The sequence below is a fragment of the Carassius auratus genome, unplaced genomic scaffold, assembly GCF_003368295.1.
Source record: "Carassius auratus strain Wakin unplaced genomic scaffold, ASM336829v1 scaf_tig00215963, whole genome shotgun sequence".
NCBI lineage: Eukaryota > Metazoa > Chordata > Actinopteri > Cypriniformes > Cyprinidae > Carassius > Carassius auratus.
The window spans coordinates 21,899-40,654 of NW_020528338.1; the positions used below are offsets into that span (position 1 = coordinate 21,899).

Consider the following 18,756-nt stretch of genomic DNA (forward strand, 5'->3'; position numbering starts at 1 on the left):
TATAATTTCCCATAGCCGGATCTCATCTCCAATTTCAAAATGTACTGCTGAGCAGATTACAGTAATTGAATGGTATTGTATTGTGTAACTGTTTCATATTACACAAAATGGCTCAGTATACTGACTCTGGTCAAAAAGCATTTACTTAATGTTCACTCAATCTGTGCACTTACTATACAGTTTTTGCCTTGTTCAGTAGGTGATTTGTAGTAAGCTTGCTTCATCCAAATCATCAGCCTTTCTCGACCAGACATAACTGTGTCATACTGAAGGATACTGAATACATGGTGGTGGATCTGTGTCCATACTTAAACAGAAAGAGCATAGCACATGAAGGTGAAAAATGATAGTTGTGCTCATCAAGATATGTTTATTCTGTTGCATTGATATTTTTAAATGTAAACTTTCTGTTAAAGCTTAAGGAATCCGTCCTATTTTCACAACTTGATCATACTTACCATCAGACTTAACAAATCCTGTAAGTATACATAAAAGCACTGGATTGTCTGATCAAGTTAGTTATGAAAGTGTGACATAGGTTATCTAACAGTGCACCACATCTATGCAGCGTTGTACAAAATGGAGGGATGACGCAATAGCACCCTCTAGTGACAATGTAAGGGATTTGCTAGAAGAAAACTAATACGGCATTATTGTGTTATTTTAGTATCACTGAGATTCTGCTATGGTGATTTTTTTATTAAAGTAGCAAAAATATATTTGATAGATTTAGATTACAATAATAAATATATTAAGAGAGTAACTGCATTGACAATTTTCCACTGACATTTAATGGCAAAAATAAAAAGTTAATGAATTCCAAAAACAACTCTTAAAAACAGCCACTATAGCTCAAACACAAGCACTAGTTCACAGTGAGGAGTGTGAGGAAACAGGTCCACAGGGACGATCACAGTTGGTGTGAAGGCTTCTGCAGTGATCTTCATCATAGTCTGAACTACAGCACAGGCCTCTAATGTTCCTCATTGCCTCCCCATCAGGTTTGCGTGATATAGACAAGCCTTCTTATGGCTGGGTAGTTCCTCAATTCTCTGACAACTCGATAATGTAGGCCAGCCCTGGACAGATTCACCAAAGCTTTCAGCTAGCCATCAGAATTCAAAGTGGCCATCAGATTTGGTAGAACAACAACTGCTTTGCCTGAGAGACATTCACAGTTATGAACTCTGTTTAGTGCTTGATTAAACTTGGTGTCCTCAACCGCCAGCTGAATGAGCTCTATGCCAATTACTCTCCTCATCTGTGGTGATAACAAGATGCCAATGGATCCAGCACCACAGCAGACATCAAGTAGGGTGCTGATTCAGCCTTGCAAGAGTCTTGAACAAAGCTTCCGCTGCTCCCCGATTCACCTGAAAGAAAGAATCAGCAAAAAATGCGGAACTTAAAGCCAAGCACCCCCTCGAAAAATATGGAGCTGTCCATGTAGAAGCTGATATAGGGGGATTGTTCATGACTGCACTGGGTCATTGTGGTCTCCTTGAAGTACAGAGAATCCAACTGACAAACTGCTCCGGGACGTTGTGTGAAGTGCTCCACCAGAGCAGCTTTTTACCAGTTAAATTTTTTATTACTTGTACTACTGTCTGATCATTCATACAGAATAATCCATTTGCACACTGGAATATTTTTCTATGCACTTTTTGATGTCTTTTGTCCTAGTGTATGATGTTCATAGTTTCTGATTATAGTGTACATACACTAATTGCAAAATCCATCTGTATAGTATATCTGTATATCATGCTGATAGTATTTAAAAATTAGTTAATTATGTCCATAGTACTGCCTTATATTTATTGTACACCTGTAACATATTGTAGCCACTGTGTATCCCGTACTTACTGCTTATTGCACTTCTGGTTAGATGCTAACTGCATTTCGTTGCCTTGTACCTTACATGAACAATGACAATAAAGTTGAATCTAATCTTATAGATGTCTCCTCAGGTTTTAGGGTCTGAGGATGAAAGGAAACTATGGCCATTCATTCTTCACTGGCTGGCTCGCTCTGTGTTCATTGGGTAAAGTCGTGGCCTAATGGTTAGAGAGTTGGATTTATAATCCAAAAGGTTGAGTTTGAGTTTGAGTCTTGGGCCAGCAGGGATTGTAGGTTGGGGAGTGAATGTACAGCGCTCTCTCCCTCAATACCATGACTGAGGTGCAAGGCAAGGCACCGAACACCCAACTGCTCCCCAGGCACTGGATTATATAGCTGCCCACTGCTCCAGGTGTGTGTTCACTGCTGTGTGTGTGCAATTTGGATGAGTTAAATGCAGAGCATGGGTCACCATACTTGGCTGTATCTCACTTTTCACACTGTCAGCCAGTCTCTCATCCAAGGCGAGCATGCCAGCAGGTAGTCTGGGTTTCCTTTCTTCTATTTATAAGCTTACAGCCAGTATTGACAACACAGCGGCTGGTTATTGAATAACTAAAGCATGTTTTAGGTATAAAAATTATTTTGTTTCAATAGTGGCCATGTTAATTGTAAGAGCATTTGCTCGACATTGCTGCAAACTATTCAGTGAACGCTTGAGGTCACACGCGCAAACACACTAAAAATATATTATTTATCACGTCGGTGCTCTAGATTTATTTTGCATAAACATAAACGTGTAAACTGACAACAATCCAGTAAAATACGTTTTTCTAAGTGCCCATAAACAACTTGATACGACGCACCAATGACGTTCCTTTACTACTTCTTCTTTTGGATTTATGGCGCGTTGCGAACCAACTTCATAGGAGCTTACCGCCACCTACTGTGTGATGAGAATGACTCGTTTCTCACGTAATTCATATTCTGTCTATTAATCCACAGTTCCTAATAAATATTAAAATTGTTTTCCTGCATTTGGATCATCATTTGATATGTTATTTAATATGAATTATTTAATTCCTAAGGACTGCAATTCAAGTTAGGTCGTTCCCTTTCCCTTGCATATGCAGTAAGGCTACATATATCATCAAAACGTGTTCCACTGTTGCTTCTATTTAACAAACATCGCATAAACCAGTATTATGTTTCATTATAATACTGTGTAATTTTTGGTTAAGATTTGAATGTCCGGTTCGTATATGTGTGAAAATGAATTGCTCTCTACTACTATTATGAATGGTTTTACTTCTCATGCTCTTTTGTATATTGTAATAATGGCGACCTGTTTGACAATACATCTGTCATTTCATGTTGCATGCTTTTAATATCAAATGTTTTCCTTTCTGCCCTGTTAAGTGCAATATTTATACTTGGTTCATCCATCTTTAAGGATTCTTTTGTCTAACTTTCTCGTTGAATTCCCACATGTGCTGGTACCCATATAAAACGAGTTATTATTCCTATCTGTTTTATACTGTATAATGTAATCATGATTTCCGATAAAATGTCACTTCTACTTGTTTGTTTGCCATGATTGTTACTTCCTTTACTAGTGCACCCACTCTGCTTTCATACCACAGCAAGTTACCGGAAGTACAAAGGGATTTTATTATTATTATTATTATTATTATTATTATTGTTTTTATCAAATAAAATATATTAAATAAATTGTATGAATTATATTATACAAATAACTTCAAGAGAACAAACATCGATAAGCAGAATAAACAAATTTATCAATAAAGTAAAAAATAACAAATTATTGTAAATAAACGTGACTAAAATAGCTTAAATTAAAAAAAACTTTAAAAAAAATATATGGAGTAGATCAAACCTCATCACTCTCAAAATAAATATTTTTATCTTAGTTGTAGACTATTGAAATACAAAGTACAAATCTTAAAAAGGGATGGAAAAATACAAACAGATAAACATAGGACAATCAGTCCTTTCTGCAGTTTTTTTTTATCATTATTTAGATTTTACAGTATGGGAAACCTTGATAGCAATTTGACGTCAAATATTAGTTAAGATTTTATGAAGATGCAGTAACATCATTTTAAATTCACTTTGACGGCAGAATGCCACATTGAAATTTGTTTAATTTATATCTAGTCCAATATATTTGACGTTCAACTTAAATCAAATAAACGTCATGGCAATTTTTTTGTTTGTTGTGCTTTTTTAATGTCAATTTGATGTCTTTTCATCACTGGAAGGTGGACGTTCTATTGACTAGTGAAAAACTCTTGACGTTACAGTACACGTCATCAGGCTGCGTCCTAAGGGGTCAGCAAAGAGATCAGTCATCAGTTCCGCCGTCGCAATGGAATCAAACAAGGACGAAGCGGAGCGCTGCATCGAAATAGCGATCGCAGCGCTGCGAGATAACGAGCCCGACAAAGCCAGACGGTTCCTCGAGAAGGCACAGAGACTGTTTCCCACCGACAAGGCGAGATGTGCGTTTAATGTTAATAAATGAATAGCGGAGATCGTAAGAGGTCTGTTTAAAGGCCACCAGAAAGGCTGAAGTCTGTAGTTAGACGCTAATTAGGCCTTGGGATCTCGAGCTTTTATTATGGCTGTGAAATAACAGTATTTCCTACCTTTAATTGATCTAACGTTAACTGTATGTTGTCGAACAATATATTTACAGTTCTTGGTTATATGTAGATCAGTTCTACTAGGTCTTTGTATAGTATTTACATATGTAACTTAAGGGACGTAATCGTATGTAATATAACCTTAATTAAAATTTAGTATTTATTATTTATATATATTTTATCACTTATAGAGAAATAGATAGAGTGGGTTAAATATATAGATAATTAGAATATACTGATATACAGGTAGATAATTAGATATAGTGGGTTGTTGGATTTAGTATAGATATATAGATATATAGATGCCAGTGCTTCTTATTTAAATGAAAGTGTTCTTGTCTCAGCTTTACTAGAGTCTGCTGCTCAGAATGGAGGACCTTCCACAAGTGAAGAAAACAGTAGAGAAAATGATGGATTACAAAACCAAAACCACAGCACTGAAGATCACTCCTCTGGACATGGTGCCACAGAATCAACCAAACCATACACATCAGAGCAGCTGGATGCTGTCAAAAAGGTCTGTTATTTGTTTCACACTGCTTGCCTAAAAGTCCGGGAAATCGTTATTATTTCTAAACATTTTGGTTTATAAGTGTGCATGCATAGTGGTTTCACCGCCTGACTACTTTCTTCCTATTCTACTGTGATCTGTCATTCTTTTGATGCAGAATTAAGAGATGTAAGGACTATTATGAGATTCTTGGAGTCAGTAAAGAAGCCTCCGAGGAGGATCTGAAAAAAGCCTACCGAAAGTTGGCTCTAAAGTTTCATCCAGATAAAACCATGCGCCTGGTGCCACTGAATCATTTAAAGGTAAAATGCATGACTTCGGGGTTTCTGCAATCAGTATGCAGAAGGTTTGCATGTGGTTTTCTCAAATGTTTTGTTTTTCTGGTCTTCAACAGCTATAGGTAATGCTTATGCAGTTCTGAGTAACCCTGAAAAAAGAAGGCAGTACGATGTTTACGGTGAAGAAAAAGCCCATCCGACTCACAGGCACAGGACCTATCACAGAAATTTTGAGGCAGATATTTCCCCCGAGGACCTTTTCAATATGTTCTTCGGAGGTGGATTTCCCACCAGTGAGTCCAGTGACCTTTTTATGTGTGGTTTTAGAATTGCAGCATGTCAGATACATTCAAAGCCGAAATGTGTCATTGTGCCATTTCTGTTTACGCTTCTAGGTAATGTGCATGTGTACAGCAATGGAAGAATGAGGTTTGGCCATCAACCGCGTCACGAACGACGAGAACAACAGAGAGAAGTAAGAGATTATAAGGGGTTTTGTGCAGATGTTTTACTTGTAGGTTAAGGTGGAGGAAGATGTGCATTTATTGTAACATTGCTTTGGTATTCAACATAACATAATATCATAGATATACTGTTTCGACTGACTAGAGCTCACAAATCTCGATATGCAGGTGAAATGACAATTAAGAGGGCATTGCTCTTTATTAAATGTTTCTGCAGGTCTCAAAAAGGGTTTATTCTCCCTCCTACAAATTAAGGACTTAAAAGGTTTTAAATCGTAACATGATGTCTTGAAAACACTAAATGATGTTTGCACTTCAAAAAAGAAGAAAAAAAAAGAATATCTGCCTCAGTGTTTTTGATTTGTTTACTAAGATGCAAAGATACATTTAGTTGAGATGCAAATTGTATACCGAAAGCCTGTGTGTGGCATCTATGGTCAAGAGAACAAAAATTGTTTGTGATATGTTGCGTTGCATTATTTGAGCCTGTTGGTATGGATTTAAAAGACGTATACAGGCATTATGTCTTGGTGTACAGTTTAATTTCAATGAATGATTTTTATCATCCAGGGTGGCCTTGCCTTGTTTGTACAACTGATGCCAATACTCATTCTGATCATAGTCTCGGCTCTCAGCCAGATGATGGTTTCCAGTCCTCCATACAGCCTCAGCCTCAGACCGTAAGACCAACATTGATCAAAAATGTGCTTTGTCTTAAAAACAACAAAAAAATCATGTGTACTTGGTGAATTAGTATTATACCGTATTATTTAACACCAGTGTGTGTTTGATGGTTATAATGAAGCACTTTCTCTATCCCGCTGTGTGTTTTGATTTAGCCGTCAAACTAAGCTAACAAAATATCGTTTGTCATCATATCTTTAAATCTCAGTGTTAAAGAAAAATGTTCAAAATCGAAGCAGAAATATGTTTATCTAGTTAAAGAATGATGGTTGTCATGCAAGTGATAAATATCTCTGACGTTGAACATTCCACCTGCTTTAGATCCATGGGCCACACAAACAGGCGACACACTGCCGCTCTGAAGGTGGCTTACTATGTGGGCGACCACTTCTCAGAAGAATACACGGGGATGAATCTTAAGAATGTTGAACAAAGTGTGGAGGAGGACTATATATCAAACCTGAGAAACAACTGCTGGAAGGAGAAACAACAAAGTATGTGACGCATATGAAGCTGCTTAAAGGGATACTGCATCTCAGAATTAATCATTTTCTCCCATGTCATTCCAAACCTGTAAAAGCTTTGTTTGTCTTCGGAACACAATTTAAGATATTTTGGATATTTGGATAGGCTTGTGACTGTCCCATTGACTGGCAAGTAAGTTACACTGTCAAGGTCCAGAAAAGTATGAAAGACATCGTCAGAATAGTCCATCTGCCATCAGTGGTGGAGAGACACAGAGGAGACAAATTGTTAAATGAAGTCGTTATTTTTGTTTTATTTGTGTACAAAAAGTATTGTCGTCGCTTCAGAACGATTTGGTTGAACCACTGATGACAGATGAACTATTCTGATGATGTCTTTCATACTTTTCTGGACCTTGAAAGTGTAATTTACTTTCCAGTCTATGGGACAGTCACAAGCCTCCCGGCTTTCATCCAAAATATCTTAAAATTGTGTTCCGAAGACGAACGAAGCTTTTAGGGGTTTGGAACGACATAGGTGTAAGTGAAGTATCTGTTTAATAATGCATTTTCAGAGATGATAAGTAAAGCAATGTTTCATATTTTCAACTTTGCCTGTCCACATAATGCAGGTGTAATTTTGCATAATGTTCTGAAAACCTAGACATCTGTGCTCTTGTTTGCAGAGGAAGGCTTGTTGTATCGGGCACGTTACTTTGGGGACACAGACTTATTCCAAAGGGCACAGAAAATGGCAACACCCAGTTGCTCGAAACTTTCAGAAATACAGGTTCTGTTACATGGACACTGAGTAGCAGTATGTGAGTTTACTTTGCTCTTCTTAATTTTCAATTGTTTATCTAGTTTAGCCAGTTGACCTGTTGGCATTCTTTAAACGTGTTTTGTCATTTTGTTATTTTTCAGATAGTGTCCTGTTGAGACGTCATTTGAAAATGATTATATACAGAAATGCTCTGTTCTCTTTGCTAAAATGGGACGTTGCATTGCACCAGTTCAAGAGAAGCAAAGAGAGCCCATCCTGGTGCCACAGGGATCCACTCTCATCTCTCCTTCAGAATCTGCAGAAAATTTCAAGTCATGGAAGATCTTGCCATCTGTGAAATGGTTTTAAATATGGATTTAAATATGTAATGAAATAAAACAAAGCATTGGATGATTAGCTGGTAGAGAGGAAAGTACACCGCTGTTAAATGGTAATCAATGCTGCTAGCTCACTGCTTTTATTTTATTTTATTTTATTTTTTTCACCTTTTCTTCTCAAAGCATTTTTTTTCAATACCAATATTTGGGTTTTCTGAGCCATTTCTGAAATTTCTAGTAGTATTTGATCCATTTATCTGACCACAGGAAGTCAAATGATTAAGCTGGTGTCATTCAGCGTTCAATGAATTGTTCACTGTGGTTTTGCCTGTTGGATTTTTAAAAAGAATGTTTGATATTTATGCAAATGGAAAATGAATAATTGTATTTATTAAATAGTATCATACTATTTTCTTCCATTTTAATATTTTTTAGAGCATTTTAAACATTGATTTTAACTGTGTTTTGCAGAATGTAGATTGAGGGTTCTAAAGCAGAATCAAGTGCCTTGCCAGATCCAGGCTTACTGTAAGCTGTCTGCATTATGTAATATAGGAAGGAAAAACATCGATGCTTGACATTAATGTTTCAACCAATAAGACACTAAAATTTTCTTGGAGATGATATAAATACATGTTCTTTTTGCTAAATGTAGTTTAAACCCAATTATGTATAGTTTCACATTCCAAGCAAATGTTGCGTTTGCAGCAGTCATTTACAAAAAAATAAAAAATAAATTGTAGCCATATAAATAGATTTTTTTTTTATGTTCTGAAATACTTGCATCCAGTGGTGCTTCAGAAAGGATGTCCGTCTGAAAGTAAAATGTTCATTTTGTACCCATCGTTGACTTACATCTAAAGAAAACAATGTTTGTAATCACCCAAATCAAAATGATGAACCAAATTGAATTGGCCAAATTAAAGATATTTAAATAATTGTTAAGATCTGGTTGATGAATTATTTTAGTAGGAAATAATGCTTTTGGTCCTTTTGGGAATAAAACTGCAAGAAACGTGATCATATTTTATTATTGTTATTTATTGTCTGAGAACATGGCAACCGTTTCTGAAAAATAAGTAAGTCTGTTTGGACATACACTACACTTCAAACGTTTGGGGTCGATAAGAGGCTGCATTACTAAGGCTGCATATTAAAAATATAGTAAAAACAGTCATATTGTGAGATATTTTTATTTAAAATGACAAAGCTGAATTTTCAGCAGCCATTACTCCAGTCTTCAGTTACATGACTCTTCAGAAATCATTCAATATATTGATTTGGTGTTACAGAAAAAAAAAAATATATATATATATATATATATTTCCATATCTATATATCTTACTGACCCCAAACCTTTGTAAAGTAGTATAGATTGGGATTTGCAGATTAAAATTGTGCACCAGGAGGCAGTCATGAGCTTTGCTACTAGAAATCATTAAAAAAAAAAAAATTAACGCTAGCCTTCTCAACATCTGTTCTGTGGTCATAACATTAGAATAACAAAGCATACACATTAAAAAAAAATTTTAAAAAACGATCAAATATATTAATGTTAACTCTGCCTTTCCATCCCACAGTCACAAACCCATTCCTCATCTTTGTGATCAACAACATACGCTTATGTTTGATCCACGGCAATGCTATACCTACATATAATTGTCCTTTCAAAACCTAAAAACAGTATTTTTATTAAGATGAAAACCAGGTGGACTAATGGACACTGCAAGTGTCTTGACTGATGCAGGTGGGCTCAGTGTTGGTGGTCTGAGTTTTATGAAATCATGGTCTGAGCTTATTTAATGGGCAGAACAGAGAGGGGAGGAGCAACAGATCAGTCCCTGGACTGCTTTGAGTATTCAGAAGTAACCATAGAAACACCATGCTTTCAGGAAAGAAGACAGACTCTTGTTTTGTCTGTGGTCACGATATTTAAAGTCTTGAAACCATTATACATATGAACTAATTGTGACCGAGTCTGGAATGATAATATAATCTGACTACAAAATACTGGAGCATTTCTTGAGTGAGAGAGAAATATGTTTGATTAGTAATATCAAGAACATAACCCAGCACACTGCATCTGAATAATCTGTCTTCATCCAAAACATTGTTCCATTTAAGATTTGATTAATTCCAGGGGAGGACAAAAAGGATCCCAGCTCCCAGAGGGCCAGGAGAAACTCTGATGTTGTTGAACAATTCTTGCTGAGATGTAGTGTTCTTTCATGCACCTCCAATATGCAGCACAGCAAGTTTTAGATTGTGATAAAATTACACTCAAGGTTAACAGAGAGATCCAAGCCACTTGTCTAGTGGACCACGAGGAGGTCGCTTTCCTTCAGAGACATTGCTCAGATAAGTGATTATTTAAATGTCATGCCATTTTCAATTTGACCCCCTTTTTGGAGAACCTAAGCCTAAAACAGCACTGAAATCCTTCTGTCAGCAAAACTATGCAAAGATTATGTTTACCGGTATTACTAGGAAGGCATTGTTTAACACCTTCAGTGAAGATTAATAGAGCCACTTTAATGATTAGCTGTGTGCTTCAGAGAAGTCAATGTAGAAATCCCGACATATCCCAAGGATTTGTCTGGGAAAAAGAGCATGTCTGCTCACTCTGGCTCTATACATGTATTTGTGTATATGTATTTTTTTCTCTCCTTGAAATATCAAAATAATTTTTGAAATCATTCTGATGGTAACACTGACTTCTAAAAAGAAGAATGGTTTCTGTTTTGTCCCCAGAAATTCCATCTCCACAATCAGTTGCTTTAAATCAGTATTAGGCCACAGGCTATATTTATTTATTTGTTGAACAAACGGGTTAGTCTATTATCAGCTGGTCATTAATGTTATGATCAATGAGATATGACAGCTTTCCTATAACCATGTTAGTATATATGTCCATATGTCTCCGGTTACCTCTGAAAAACTGCCACCTTGAATCAACAAAGCCAAAAATAAGACCAAAGGTGAAAAGACACATCAGTAAAAATCACTAAAGGGAAATTTAGAATTGACTTGCCATGCAGGGTAATGAAATCTTTTTAGATTCTCACTGCAGATGAAAGAATGAAATGAAGAAGGGAAAGTGATTTGCCTTCACTGCAGCATATCAGTGGCAAAAGTGACCACTGCGCTGCAGTGCTGGGAAGGGATGAGAGCAGGGAAAACCTGCACCCTGTCCTGGTCCATGTGGTACAACTTCACCTCTAAACATTGATGTTTCTTTCTTAGTACATCTGAGAGGAGAAGGAGTAATATAACATCAGTGTGTCTCTTATATTCTTTATCTAGCTCAAGCAGTGCATTTTTCTGGCATCAACAAGACCATGGGTTTGATTCCCATGGACTGTGTGAACAGATAAAAATGAGTTCTATAGACCTTAGTCAGCAGAGATGCCATGTTGAATTTTTCACAGATGAAAATGTGTCTCGTGGGTATATTCATAGTTTACAATGACATGCACTATATGAAGGCCCTAGTTTGCATGTAATTGCAAGATTTCTTTATTGTTTTATGGCATTTTTGCCTATACTGAAAGTGTTTTCTTTTTCTTTTTAAAGATATGTTACTTTGCATAGCCCTACAATTGACTGTCAAATGTTTGACTGTCAGTGTTCTGCTCTGATGTTTATGTGTTATATATAAATATATTTATAATTGGGATTTTGTGTTCTGTGACAAATATGTGTAAAAAAAAAAAATCCCTGTACAGTATGTATGTTCTATGTCAAGTATATGTTGAGGTTTGCATTGCTTGCCTGCAGCTTATGTTCTTTCATATGAATCAGGTGTCACATATATTCATGAATGAAACTACAGCAAGTGACAACTATAGCCATGATCAAAAATGACCACTTGAAACCCCGGTGGGGCTTTCGGGATTGAGTTACACTATACGCTGACATATTCACACACAGCTAAACGATGTCATGTGTGTTCTGTCAGTTCTGTCCTGTCAGTCAGTGCTTTGTATGTCACATCGTTTTGGTGTCAGTATCAGGTGCATGTTTCTATCTGAACACTTTTAGTTTCGTTGAAATAAAACATGGTATTTGCTTGCTTGCTTTGGTCCATAATAAATACACCTTATCAACCATAAGCTGTATTAAATATCACACACTCTCATAAATGGTTTCAATCCAAACACTTTTTCATGCTCATCATTAATATGAACTAGTTGCATTGGGAAAAACAGATTATATAACTTAATATCCTGCCATTAGCAATGAAATAATAAGATTTACTCTTGTGCACACAGAAAATCTAATGAATCTGAAGGCCTGCTGCAAATGAAAGTGTAAGCAAACTATTTTATACTCATTGTTCAGTTGAAATAGGTTGATACTACAGCGCTATTTGGAACAAAATTACACACACAACACACACACACACACACACACACAAGAATCCCCTCTGATTTACTAGGACAAAACAAGCTACGATAGTTGGTTCGGTATTAAAGCAAATTTCATGCAGATGCAAAAAAATAGAAAGTAGGAAGTGAGTGGATCTAAATACGTATGTAAAATCAACATTTTAAAGTTTACATAAAATGTTTACTTTACAACATTTGAAGTATGTCAGACCTACTTAAAAAAAAAAAAAAACTAAAGATCTCAAGATATTAGGCCTTGTCACTGGGGAAATGCAATTCAAATTTTTATTAGAAATTTGCTATTTATTAATTTGACCCAAATTAATTTTTTGACTGTATTAGTTCAATGAATAGTTCAGTGATTCCCTCACAACAGACAGTGACTATTTACAATTCCAGCAATATAAAACATTGTAGAAATAGTATGAGGTGTGGGCAGTGTCTATAGTGCTGAATTCAGCCAGTCACTTGTTTTCCTTTATGAATTCGAAGGAGTTATTTTCAACAAATAGGCTAGGTCGAAGTGAATGATCCAATGACCCCACAAAGGACAGTCCCTTGATTCATTTTTAAATGAAGCAGTGGTTAGAAGGTATCCCTTGAATAAATGAACAATGAAGGCACTCATAATGATTATATGGATGTAAAACTGCATAAAATATACCCACCTACTACATTTTTGTTCATGTCTATTAATTTTTTTTTTTTTTTCAACAAATTTAAATTAAATAAATTGTTTGAGATATTTCGATTCACCTAATTTATGTAGGTCTCAGTATAAAAACCCCATTCAAATTTATATCAAATAGCCCGATAACTACAATATTAACTATATTATATATATAATTATATATAATATTTTTTTTTATATAAAATTTTATAAATGTATTTATTTTACAAAATAGTACTGACAAAATGTATAGGGACACCTATATTTAAAAAAAATAAAAAAATCATATGAAATGGTCCATTTGTTTTAAGAACATACTATTGAAAATCACGCGTTATAAGTGAAAATTGTTCTGTTTTAAAAGCAAATGGCAGGCAAAAGTGGGCAGCATTTTTTATATTGCAATAGTTATTTTCGTTACAAGTGATGATGGGTTAACTGAGATCTCGAAAGATTCCATAATGTGACAATAACAGAATTTCATGAAATTCCAAGCAGCCCTGCGCGTCTCTCTCTCTCTCTCTTCTCTCTTCTCTCTCTCTCTCTCTCTCTCTCTCTCTCTCTCTCAGGGAAGACGCATCCTGTAATCAGGTCACACTTCACCGTAGTCTCAGCATCCGTCTCTCGTTCTTTAAAGAACAGGAATCGAGACATCAGACAAGCGGAATAATGGTGGGGATGAATGATCTGGGATGTCTTCTCGTCCCGTTGCTGATGCTCGTGCGGGTTTCCGTGCAGGTGGACGTTAAGAGCGGGAAAGAACCGGAGAAGACGGGGAATTTCATGGAAGATGAACAGTTGGCTGTCCACCATTTCCCAGTACAGTCGCCAAGATCAAGCACTGGAACCGCTTCAGAGATGTGAGTTTATCTTTGAGACGACGAATCATGACTCTATTCTGCTTCAGCCTCGTATCAATAGCGATTTTTAGGAAGTGTTTAGGAATGGTTATGCTTGACGGTGTTATCCGTAATACATCAATCATTAGTGTTCTTAGAAATCAATCTTCCTTTTGAAAGCATTTTGCATTTAAGATAATGAATAGCTCTTGAGATATAATAGGTTGAACTGTTGAATTCATGCTGTAAAACGTACAAATATCATAAAAGACTTTAGAAAAAAAATATTTGGATGTATCTTTCAAAAGTATTCAAATGCTCTGAAGATGCTCAGATCTTCAGGTCAAACCCTAAATACAGCCCACTTGGTAACAATGTACCATCTGTTGTCTGTTTAACTGACAATAGTTTTAATTACAGAATAAAGCAGATTGCATTAGAGTGTCATTTATTGCCCAGCTGGTTGATGTGCTGTAATAATAGGCAACTTTAATAATTGATTAGGACTAAAATGTATTCAGAGGGAGATTTAATGGATCGATTTATCACACAAAGGTCTTATTGTAGCATGTGTCCTTATGCAGGTATGTTATTTGATCCTTTATTCAATGGTATTTTCTTGGTGGGTCAAAAAAACAATAATATGCCTTAATGAGTTATGCGACACAATCAAAATGATTTTTATTATAGTTTGCAGGTGCCCTACTGTTCTTTGAAAACTAAAAAGGTCCTTGGTTGTTTTCTGTTGAGTTTTGTTGCTCCAAATGAAACATTAAACCATTCTAATAAAACTGTTGATTTAATCTCCATCAGTAGTGTTGACCGGTAGCTATTTTACCCTTCTAGAACTGGATTAAGTGTATAACTCCTTAAATGATTACGGTGGAAAAACACACTCTAAGAGAACACTGAATTAATCAAAATGTATAGGAGCGGAAAGATTAAGTGTGAATTAGACCGGGATTGTGAATAGATGGACACTTCTACATTTCTACATCAGTGGCTTACGTTCAAACTCGGCCCCTGCAGCAGACTCGATATTCTCCAATCAATGGCTTATTGATCACACCATCTAAAGCATGTATGGCAGAGGAGCGAAGCTTGTCCAACAAATGCGGGTGTTTTGATGGAAGAAAAGAAAACCAAAAACAGCTTAGAGGGAAAAAAAAAGTCCCAGCCATTTTACTGTCTCTGGCTCAAACCGTGTATTAAAATACAGCGTTGTTACAGTGGTAAAATACTGCTGTTTCTTGAACTGTACTTGAGGTGACACACTTTCAGTTAGCACTGAATAGCACTGGCCCATTTAGTTTCACTGTTTTGCGTTTTGCTGTTTCTGCTGTTTTGTTTGGGTTGTCATGCCACTGCACAGATGGGAAATCCCTTATTGTGAGTGATTAACATGCTTTTAACATGGAATATGTGCAGGATATGATGAAAGTAGGACCCTTTGAACAAGAAGATGCACCCAAAAAAGTAAACTTGGCTCGGAACAAAACTAATGAAATGTTCACATCTTAATTATAAACTAGCTGCCTTACTGCCAAAGGAGTAACTTTTTAGCTTGAATATATGCCCATCCACACACTTTCAATGGTTCACATAATTTGCATACATATTTGCAATGTTGATTTTAATGGCACTCACTACAGCACTATCAGATATAGGACTAACTGTCAAAACAAAACAAAAATCATTGGAATCAATATTAAAAATGCATTTGCAAGTGGTTTCAATCATCACACGTAAACTAATGCTGATGATCCTATTTATTATTCCTGGATTGCAAAGGATTCTGAGACATCAACAGCCCTCTGACACAGTTCAAGTACCTTTTTCAACAGCCACACCTCTTATCTATCCCCTCCACTCACACGCACATAGATTGGAACTGATGTAGACTCTGAAAATTCATCTCTCTCTGAAACACAAGCTACTTTAACTCTTAAAGTGTTGCTTGTGACAAAGGCAAATAATCCAAATTGATGTTGGCTTTAAATTCCTCAGAGGTTCTCAGAGCAGAATAATGATATAACTCAAGCGAACACTGATGAAAGCAGCAGAACATGAAAGGCTCATGGAGCACACGCTGATGCATATATGGATGCATCTAATTTGACATTAATATTTTATGTTTGTTGTGCATTCCATTCTTGGTTGATTATAACATTTTTATTTTTTTGGACACCGTATGAGAGAATTGTAATGGGACTGATGTTGAAGTGTACTTGAGAACTCTTAGGAGGTTCCCCTCGCTCGTCTGAGCTCTGATTACATTTTATTTCATTATAAATATTTTTTTATGATTACTTGAAATATCACAGCAGCCTATATAAAAATGCTTATAAAGCATTTTTATATGCTTATAAAAATGTATGTGAACTAGCAACCTGCTGTCAGCCTTCTGTAATTTAAAGGTCCTGTGATGGTATGTGGATAGATTTTATTACCTTGTTTTTGTCTACACTAAGATCTTTCAGACTGTCTGTCTATCCTTCCTAACATATGAAATAAACTAAAACTGGACTTCTTAAAGTGAAGACATTGGTTTTGAAACCCAAACATTTTTGCTTTTGAGAATAGTCAGGGCATGTCAAAGCTATACAGCTCATCATAATTTATTCCCATCTGGGAATCTTAGTGAAGTATGTCAGACTCTCGTTTTAACATTATTGAGTGAGGTCCATTTAAAAAGTCATTTTAAGAAAAAAGTTTAGTAGATTGGTTTCATAATGCTTTTTGAGACTTCAAAAAAGTGTTATATTCTTTAATTAGCATTGATTTTGATTTGTATTTATTGTGTTTACAGTGACTGCATTGTATTATTCTGGTCAATGGACTGAATGAGAACCATTTTTGGCATGCTCTCTTATCTATTTCCATACAGGTGGAAAATTAAATCTTATTAAATGTCAGTATTTAAGACCAAATATACAGCAAGAATGTACTAGACTGGGTCATTTAAAATGACAAATCTCCGTTACATTCACGATTGCCTTTGCAACATTAATTTTAATGTGAGCTATATATCAGATTTTTCCAACATTACAGTACATATAAACGAGATATGATAAAAAATATAATAATTCAATGGAGTAAAAAAAAAAATGATGAAATGGATCAATTTAGTGTGCATCTGCTCGCTTGGTCTTTCTTCCTATTAAACTTCTTGGGTGATATGTTCATGTTCATTATCTGTAAATGCATTTAGAAATACTCAGGGTAAATGACTCTGTATAATTCATCCCACACCTTACCCGGCTGTTTAAGAGAGAAACCAGGAGTGAATCCGTTATCTATGCTACAGCAAGTAAACAAACAGCAGCACTGGCCAATTCTCCTGTGGCTGGCAAACGCTCTCTATATCTCTCCCCCACTTCTCAATGTAGAAGAAGCTCATTAAAAATCAATGCTTTCCCCTTCCCTCGGAACGTTGTGTCGGCTCGCACCTGTTATTCCTGCACTACATTTTTAATGAGGCAAAAAATGTTTCAAGCCTGAAAGATTCCATTCATATGCTCATAAAGGTGGGAATGTCCTCGTAACTGCCAGAGCAGCATAGCATAAGGTCCATAATTATGAATAATGCAGTTTAAGATGATACACCCAAATACCCCATTCAGAGTTCAGCCATCAGCATTAAGTGCACTCAAATGCTAAACATTATGCTTTTTAAAAAAAAACAGAGGATGCATTTTTATGCACATCTGTTTGTAACTCTCAGCCCCATTTGATTTCAGGACGGATTGTCCGGAGAAGGAGGTCATGGGCCTGTGGGGCTGGGGAAATTGAGTGCAGTGGGATGGCTGTTGACAAAATCGAGTGAGAGCATTGCAGCACCACGTCTTGGCTATAGGCCAGGAGTGTAGGTGGGCTTTAATTGAGTGGAGAGAAACTGGCCTTTCATCATTCTGCTCCTGGGGTCTGGGCTTTTCTTGCTGAATTAGACTTTTTATCTGAAGAGTGCAGGTGCGGAGCATGGCATACCCAGGCTAATTTTTGGAGGCTTCGGTCCGGTTCCAGATGTGAAATTGGTCTTACAACTCTTTTAACATGTCCTTCCTTTACCAATATGTGCAATACTGACTTTTCTGTCACTCTCTTGACTTGTTTACTGCAGCCCCTGGGAGTCTGGGTACCAAACACCGTGTTCTCTGTAGATCAAGCTGACCTACCAAAACCGCCAAATAAAAAGGCTCTTGTTCTGGGCATCCAATTACAAATACAAGCATGACAGTGTTATTTTTGCCCCCAAGACTGCTTATCCTTAATGAAGATGGCAAATTAAATGACTGGTTTTAAACCCCATTAAAGTAAATTTTGCTTTTAGCGTTAATGAGGCTGGATTAAGTCTAAAGTGCTCTGTAAAGGGATGGAGGTGAACTGTCAATCCTGTCACCCCCCATACCCCCACACCCCCAACATTTGAGTCCTTCTCGTCTTCCTTTCACAGAGAATGCCTTATTGACTGTTTCTAGTGTCAGATTTGCTTATCTGCACTGTATTGTTCTCTCTCACTCTCGCTTTCAGAGCTGTCAGTTGGGCCCTTAGAGTCTGTGGGAGTGTTATTGATGCTGAAGAGGTCAGAATATTGGACTTTTATGGGTGTGTTCGAGATCATTTGATGCTCCAAAACCCATTAAGAAAAGCATAAAGTTTATCTTAATGTGTTTTATGTCATTTCTGCACCGCCAGCGTTGCCCATCTGCCTTTGGTCTCTGGCTACCTTTTTTTTCAGCTAATGAACAATAAAAACATTGACAGCCAATTAGAATCTTCCCAATTATAAAGAGCTTGAGGATTTAAAGTGGCAAAGCATAACTGCAGCTTGCGCTTATAATAAATAGAATGTTAT

The 18,756-nt window shown here is 36.4% G+C and overlaps 2 pseudogenes; one reads left to right on the forward strand and one right to left on the reverse strand.

Moving 5' to 3' along the window:
- Positions 1-845: 845 nt before the first annotated feature.
- Positions 846-2,004, reverse strand: LOC113096520 (tRNA (uracil(54)-C(5))-methyltransferase homolog-B-like; annotated as a pseudogene).
- A 2,184-nt stretch (positions 2,005-4,188) lies between these two features.
- On the forward strand, positions 4,189-8,949 carry LOC113096517 (dnaJ homolog subfamily B member 12-like; annotated as a pseudogene).
- Positions 8,950-18,756: the final 9,807 nt, after the last annotated feature.